This window comes from Dipodomys spectabilis, unplaced genomic scaffold (assembly GCF_019054845.1).
Source record: "Dipodomys spectabilis isolate Male_0828 unplaced genomic scaffold, ASM1905484v1 ptg000546l, whole genome shotgun sequence".
In the NCBI taxonomy this organism is placed as follows: Eukaryota; Metazoa; Chordata; class Mammalia; order Rodentia; family Heteromyidae; genus Dipodomys; species Dipodomys spectabilis.
Window position 1 is genome coordinate 239,474 of NW_024871223.1, and position 7,989 is coordinate 247,462.

General features: G+C 33.2%; 1 pseudogene; it reads right to left on the reverse strand.

The window, feature by feature from the left end:
• Nucleotides 1-1,268: 1,268 nt before the first annotated feature.
• LOC122099917 lies at nt 1,269-1,365 on the reverse strand (annotated as a pseudogene).
• Between the last annotated feature and the right edge of the window lie 6,624 nt (nt 1,366-7,989).

The following is a 7,989-nucleotide window of genomic DNA, read 5'->3' on the forward strand; positions in this document are numbered from 1 at the left end:
TTTTGTTTCTTTGATTTTTGTTGTTGTTGTGGTTTTTTTTTTTTTTTGGTCGGTCATGGGGCTTGAGCTCTGGGCTTGGGTGCTGTCCCTGTGCTCTTCAGCTCAAGGGGAGTGCTCTACCGCTTGAGCCACAGTACACTTCCCCAAACTAAAGGACTCTTGACACCCTTATATCTTGCTGTTGAGAATTGAGATAGCAAAGATACGCTGGATCGCCTTCTGTTGAACCATTATATAAATCCAGGCCTGAAGAGCAACATAGAAGAAACTGTATTTGATATTGCCAAAAGGATAAGTACGTATCACTACCTCTATGAAGTTGTGAAAGGCTGTACAAATTGTTCATCGAAGTCCTAATGGTCGGGTTAAGTTTCTTAAATCTCAAAAATGCAAGTCCATCTTTTGTGTCCCTACAAAATATTTTCACAATCAAAATAAGAACAATATCTTTTTTTTTGGTCGGTCGTGGGGCTTGAACTCTGGGCCTGGGAGCTATCCCTGTGCTGTTCAGCTCAAGGTGATTCTCTACCACTTGAGACACAGCTCCACTTCCAGTTTTCTAGTGGTTTAGAGATAAGAGTACCACAGACTTTCCTTCCCAGGCTGGCTTTGAACCATGACCCTCAGATCTCAGCCTCCTGTGTAGCTAGGATTATAGGCATGAACCACCAATGCCCGGAAGCACCAATATTTTACTATAAAAATTCATGGATTCCGCGGAATTCTTCCAAGTGAATTGCCTGCGTTGGATGGAAAAATGTATTCAATAGTTTTTGTAAACATGTATAATTTCTTCAGAGTTTGTGACTTTTTAATAAGAAATAATTTTAATTTACCTGTTAAAATGAGTAGTACAGAAACTAAAATATTTCTGGTGCTTGTCTGAAAAGGTATATTTTAAAATATTCTATATTGTGTGTTTGCATAATGTTCATAATTTATTTTCTCCTAGATATACTTTGAGTTCTATATTATTTTATAATATATAGGTTCATTAATGTGTCCTTTCCGATTGCATTCCATATAGAAACAGTTTGATTCCTTTTTTTCTAGGTCTTAATATTATTTTTCTTTGGGATAAAATGACAAGGTTGTCTAATTTGAAAAATTTTGTAAAGTTTATGCTATGTAAACGCCTTTCTGAGGGGAAGATTTAATACACTGATGTCAAACTAAATTTAATTATATGTGTTACATGTATTGCTACACGTGTAATTTTGTAATCAACTTTTTAATCACTTTTTTTCATTTCTTGCATCTGAAGAATGAAAAATATGGAATACTTTTCAAATTTTCATATTATCCTTGTGCAAGTGCCATGTTAATCTCTGTATTGTAATTTGAGTATACGTGCTGCTGAAGCATGTAGTATCCTTTAAATTTAATAGTTAATGATGGAATCTTTATACAGGCTTATATCTATGGGTGCCTACTTGTAACAAGGAAACCTTATTTTTCCTAACAATGCTATCGATCTTATTTCCCTAAAATTCTGTGAATAGTGGAAAAAATTATATTGATTAGTCGATTGCTCACATTTGCAAACTTCTTTTGTCAATGAGTATCTTAAGTCTTTTTATTTGGAATTTGATCATACTCTCAATTATTTATAGATAGGTCCAAAGGTGATGGCTTTTTCAAGTACTTATTTATCCAGCTTTGTGGACCTAATGGATTCAAATTAAGCGTTGCTTAAGAGCTACTTCTAAACTTCTTCAGCTGACATTTCCCCAAATGATGTGTTACTGGAACAAATGTCTACCTGAGCCTTTACCCTTCTTCCATGTGGGAACAGACCAACCAGAATACCTTACCCTGACACCAAAGATTTTCTTACTAGAACAAAACTAATCTTGGTTACAAGAGATCATAGAGAGATGAACCGTTCAAACAGAACTGTTCAGACTAGAAGGTATTTTATCAAAATATAATTGTTTATTTTACCTTCCATTTAAAAGTAGCTAAAGCCAAGAAGGTGAAAAAATTGTTCGTATGCATGATTACTTAATGTCCTGGCCTGTCTGTAAGTTCCTGCCAGGAACTTACACTACTACCTTTTTATCACCAAATATTTTCATAGTTACAGGAGAAGTGCATATGTTTCTCCTCGTTATTAGGCATTAAATTGATAATGTTTTAATCACAGTGTTTCCTCTTGCCTCCATGCTGTAAATCTACAAATGATAAAGCTTTAGGTCTAACTCTATCAAACACTGAAGTAGAGATAATGGAATAATACTTTAAAACAGAGTTGCCTTTGATACAGTAACTACAACAGAACAATACAAAACGTGTGTCTTTTAATCATATTATATAGTTATATATTTTATATTTATATGTGCTGATTTTATATTTCACACAATGAAATTTACTAGAATTAGTTGATAATTTGACAAATAAATTGATATTTACTTCAATAAATAGAATTGGAATATAAATATTTAGGTTTCAAATATATATTAGACTAGAAAAAGTATCAATGCAATCTTTTTAGTATAAACTTGTGATACATTATAACTGTCCTTGGTCTTCTGAATCCACATGATAAAAAAACAATACTTTTTTCTAATCTGTAATGGATTTTACTCTGCTGCTCTGTTTATTGTTTTAACTCGCTTGTCGCAAACTGTTTTTGTCCATATTTCTGAAGCATTCTTACTGATTATGCCCAAATTTTGCTAAGATATCTAAAAAATATTATTCTTCTACAGTACCCATGGGTCCTAGTATCCCAGGGCCCAGTTACCTGCATCATCAGATAACAGGGGCAAGACTTTTCACCAAGGCCCATGCAACATATCAACACAAAGTAATTGAAGACCCATCTCAATTTCGCATTTCCTATATTTCAGGGCCCCAATTCCTTGAGATGCAGGAATTAGCAGTAAGCAATTGTGAAATACAAGGCAACTTAAAATGAAGGATGAGATCACAAAATTTGAGAGAAAGTACTGTAATTCAAACATTCAACTTACAGATGACAAGCCCATACGAGTGAACAAGTTCACAAAGTGTCATAAGATTATTTTTAATACCTCTTACCTATGATTAACGAAAGATTTTATTACAACATAAGTGGGACAAAAAATAGTTCCTAGAAGGATAGATCTATAATTGGTCTACCAAATCCCGAAAACTTGACTTAGAGGTCAAATGTAATTCAGAAAAACATTTGAAGCACTAAGGAGTGCTACAAAACACTGGGATTTCAGTACAACATGGTTCTGTGGTATAAAAATGTCACTCTAAAACCAATGATAATCTACATTTAATCTCCTGAAAGTATATTCCTTTTCAAATAAACTTTTTAAAATCACTTTCACCAAAATAACATTTGACAAGTTGATGATACTTAGTGACATTACAAGTTTTTCAAGTGTAGGGAGCAAGTTACAATAGAGTTGAATTATTTACACAGCACTAATGCCAAACATGTTCAACCATTCATTAAAGTGTAGAAATAGTACCACCCACAATTTGTGTTTTTCAGTAAGGGCCTTTCAGAAATGTGTTAAATATGTCAGCCTCCTAAATTTCAAACCCAAACGTTAGCTAATAAATTTCATCATTTAATAAGGTACATTTTAAAAAATCACAAATAGTTGCCTTATCATATGTTACTTTATGTTTTCCCTCTGTCTAACATAGTAAGAAATATGACTTTAAGTCTTGAATATGTGTACTCATCAGAGATATTACAAACATAATATCTGTCTTCTATTTCTATCATATTCCTATCTAGGAATAAATTTATTTTTCTTCTTTTTCCAAAACTTATAGGTAGTAGAAAATATTATTTCATGTAAAATAAAAGAATCACACCATTGTACAAAGCCATTTATAAAAATTCATAGTTAGGAATACATTCTAAGCCATTTTTTAACTTTCTTTTTGAATAAAGATTAATCTTCCAAACGGTTGAGAATAAAATCATGTTTAGGAGCTTCCCGTCTCCAGTCTTGCAAATTGTTGCTGCAGATGAATGAATTATGGAAATATAAGCTGACATCATTTCAAGAATATGCAGGATTGAAACTCCATGGAATGTATATAAATCTTTCAAAGTATTAATAGACAGTTTAACAGAATGACTATCTGGAAGTTGAAACCAAAGAGGAATTATAGTAAAGAAATAGAATTAATGAAAAATGAACAAGGGGCAAATACAGCTAGAATACTGAATGTATACACATGATGAAGGAAGTGGTAAATTGGAAATAAATCTTGGAGAAAGGGTTGGTTGAGAATGATAGAAGGAGTGACTCTGATCTAGGAGCATTGGACAATTAGATGCATATATTAAATTGTAACACAATTGCACAAACTTTTAAAATTCAGTTAAAAAACACACCAAGAAACAAAAACACACAAAAATCACAACCAAACAGCAATCTCTAGAGAGTATGAATATGACCACTCAAAATTTTAATCAGTTAATGAAGGGCAGTCTTGGGAAAAGCAAACAAAGCTGTTCAAAGAGGGAAGTTTGGGATAGGGGAGAATTTTGAACAGAATTAAATAGATTGTTTAAGGTTATAAATCACCTACATCTGCTGCATACAGTATCTTACTTCTATGAGTTTTCTGTCTGAACTAGATAATCCAGTCCTGAGACACACTTGGTAGCTTGTGAGGTAGAATGGAAGAAACAAGATCAAGAACCCATTACTCTACTGGAGAGAAAACAATCCTCTATATTTTCTCTAATTTCTCTTCACTACTCTTTCTTCATACTTTTAAGTCAATTGATTTTGAATTATAATTTTCCTTCTTTCTTCTGGCAAAGTAATTGTTCAAAGTAATTTCATTAAATATTATTTGCCATTTTCTTCTTTCATGCTGTTTAATTGGCCAAGTGAGTCCATTAAACTTCCCTCTTGTATTTGGTTGCCATGACACAACATATATGTTAATAAGGAGAAATCTAATGTAAAACTTTGTCTCCAAAAAACAGTCCAAGAGGCTGTGATCACAAATATTTGGCTATATATTTTTTCTTTTACCTTGAAAGACTTCTTGTGTCTAAAGTGCCCACAAAAATAAGTACTCCATCACTTGTTGGTTCAATCAGAATTGTCTAACATCAAAGATATATTCTGCTAACAAGATGCTTAGAGGAAACCAAAAAATACTGCACTTTTTATCTTCTCTCTTAAGATTCTCCTTAGATACCATATCAGGAACAGTGAAGTTATTCTATGCAAAATTATTTTAATAGATCATTTTTCTCTTGGTCTTGCATTTGTTCACCAAGATGTATGGAGGAGAATAGAGTTAAATCACCCATACCTTGGAAGAAAGTGTCTGTTACAAAAGGAAAATGCTTCTATGTCCTACTTCTATGTCCTACTCTTAGCTCTTGCCAGAGTTCCAATTAATCACAGCTTCTTGGCTTCTAGTCTAGTGAAGCTGAAGGACCATACGGACTCCACCACTGCTACATCTTCATTATTTCTCTTTTAAAATTCTTCAAGTTGCCTCATTTGGATGTGGAATGTATTTTCATGTCTTCATTCAATCAGTTCTGCATTGTAGTGAGCCAAATGGGCTCTGTAAAATCACTTTAGGGAGTAAAAATACTAACACAATTTACATCAAAAAGTTTTGGCCTCCCTTCACTGCTGAAGTCAATACGCTTAGCTAAGGCTTCTAAGAAAACTTTTATTATTAATTTTTCCATTTGCTCAATTCTTTTCTGAACTTTTTGGCATATGTAATAAAAGAAGTCTTCACTACCTCATATTAATAAGAATATTATTTTTTGTGAGCCACTTAGAAATGTGAAATCATTGGTTTGAAGTATCCAATCAAATTTTTTTCTGTGTTTCACTGTTTCACGTCCAAAGACATTGTGGAAAGTGTTACAAACAGAAATGTGTAATCCCAACACCTTCTTTCATTGTGGAGGGTACTTTCTCCCTAAGTATTTTGACTCAAATTATCTTTTCAGAGAATTACTGTTTGGTAATTAAAGGTAAATTCACAAATTTTGATGCCTTATATTTTTAAGAAATTTTAATTTAAATTCCAATACAACCTTCTTTCAAACAATGATAATATAGTTCCTGGGTAAGGACAATTCCAAGGGAACCTACAGGATTTACAGCAAGGTTTCTGAGGTTTGTTTGTGTAGTTTGAAAAAGAGCCATCTTCATCCACATTGCTCCCTCTCTACTAAGTCTCCTTGGATTTCTTTGCATGAAAGCCTATTCTTCCAGGCAATTTTAAATTTTCTTAATAGGCTAAGTTATTAAAAATTTTGAACTATTAAATTTTACCTGTCATAACTTTAAAACTGTTGAAAATCCTTTATCAGAACCGCAGATTCACCAATCCTAAATCCACCTTTACCATCAAAATGTTAACATGCTGTTTTCATGATATAGTATCCATGCAGCTATTATTTTCCAGTGGCTTTGTTATGCATATATGTAACCATATTAGCTGATGCTAAGCAAAATGAATTCCAAGATATGGAACCAGATTTTTTTTTCATTTGTGATTGTTGTTTTTGATGAACTATGTGATTTCTGTTTTCTTTGGGGTTTTCCCCTATGGTTTATCCCTACTATATGGTGAGACAATGGTGAGCATAATGGTGAGACAAAGGACAAAAGGCAAACCAATGCAATAGCAATACTCAGAAGACAATATGTTGGAAATGTATTTTACAACTTGTGAGGGGTGAAGGAAAACTGTGAGAAAAATGTGAGAGGGTTACTAAGTTTGAAAAGTTATGACTTAATACCTTACAATTACTGTAACAACATTGTACATCATTTTGATAATAAAATTGAAAAAATAAGCTGCATAAAATATAATTTCACCGTATTGGCACAGTAAATAATATTCTTTATGTAGTAACATTTTAAAAATCAATACTATTTGGCATCTAATTTGAATTAATTACTCCTTCTTTATCAGAGGTTCATCAACTTGAATGTTATCCAACTAGACAATATTTTCACAATATACTTGCCAAATTTTTCAAAAAAAATAAATTTAGTACTTTTTCATTCTAAAACAGAAAACAGGGTCTGGGAAGATGGCTCAGTGGTAGAGCGCTTGCCTTGTATGCTTGAGGCCCTGGGTTCGATTTCTCAGCACCACATAAGCAAAAATGAAAAAAACCGGGAGGTGGTGCTGTGGCTCAAGTGGTAGAACGCTAGCCTTGAGCTGAAGAGCTGAGGGACAGCGCCCAGGCCCAGAGTTCAGGCCCCACGACTGGACCCAGTTTAATACTATGGAAACCCATAATTTTAAAAGTAAGGAAGTTTTTAAGAGGACAGAATATATATGTTCTTCAAAATTCCTATGACTAACAACTACTCATTTTTAAATTCTCAACATTCCTAAGAGATTCAAAACAGTACCTGTTTGCATGTTATGTAATTCTGCAATAGATGCAGTTTCCAATGGGGTGTTACAGATTGAGAAGTAAACAGAAAAATAGCCACATTCTTGTAGAGGATAAAATTGTGAAGCATGTGTAATAATTAATTCTTCAAGAGTAAGCAATTATTTATAAGAGTAAGATATTATGTCTATGACCATCAATCCCAAGATTTATGCCATAAAGTCATCCTAGCCCAACAGTTTCCAACTTGTAAGGGACACCTTAAAATTCCTTAATTCACATCATGAATACCTTATCTCTATTTTGAAAAAATACTACACCTCTGCTAATGTGACACCCTGCTTACTCTGAAAAGAACACCACAATAAACTGAGCTGCATCATTTTTCCTCCACTGGTATTCTTGAGATCAGAACATTTGCAAATATTATTTATATTTAGACTTTTTTAACTATCATAGATATTCAGTATGCTAAGATAGGAAAATTATGATTCAAAGCCTTCCCAGGCAGGAAGGTTTCTTAGAATCTTATCTCCCAAAAACTTCTCCGCAAAAGCCAGACTCAAGTGGCACTGAGGTTGAAGTGGTAGGGCAAGAGTCTTGAGCATAAACAGGATCAGAGACCCTGTCCA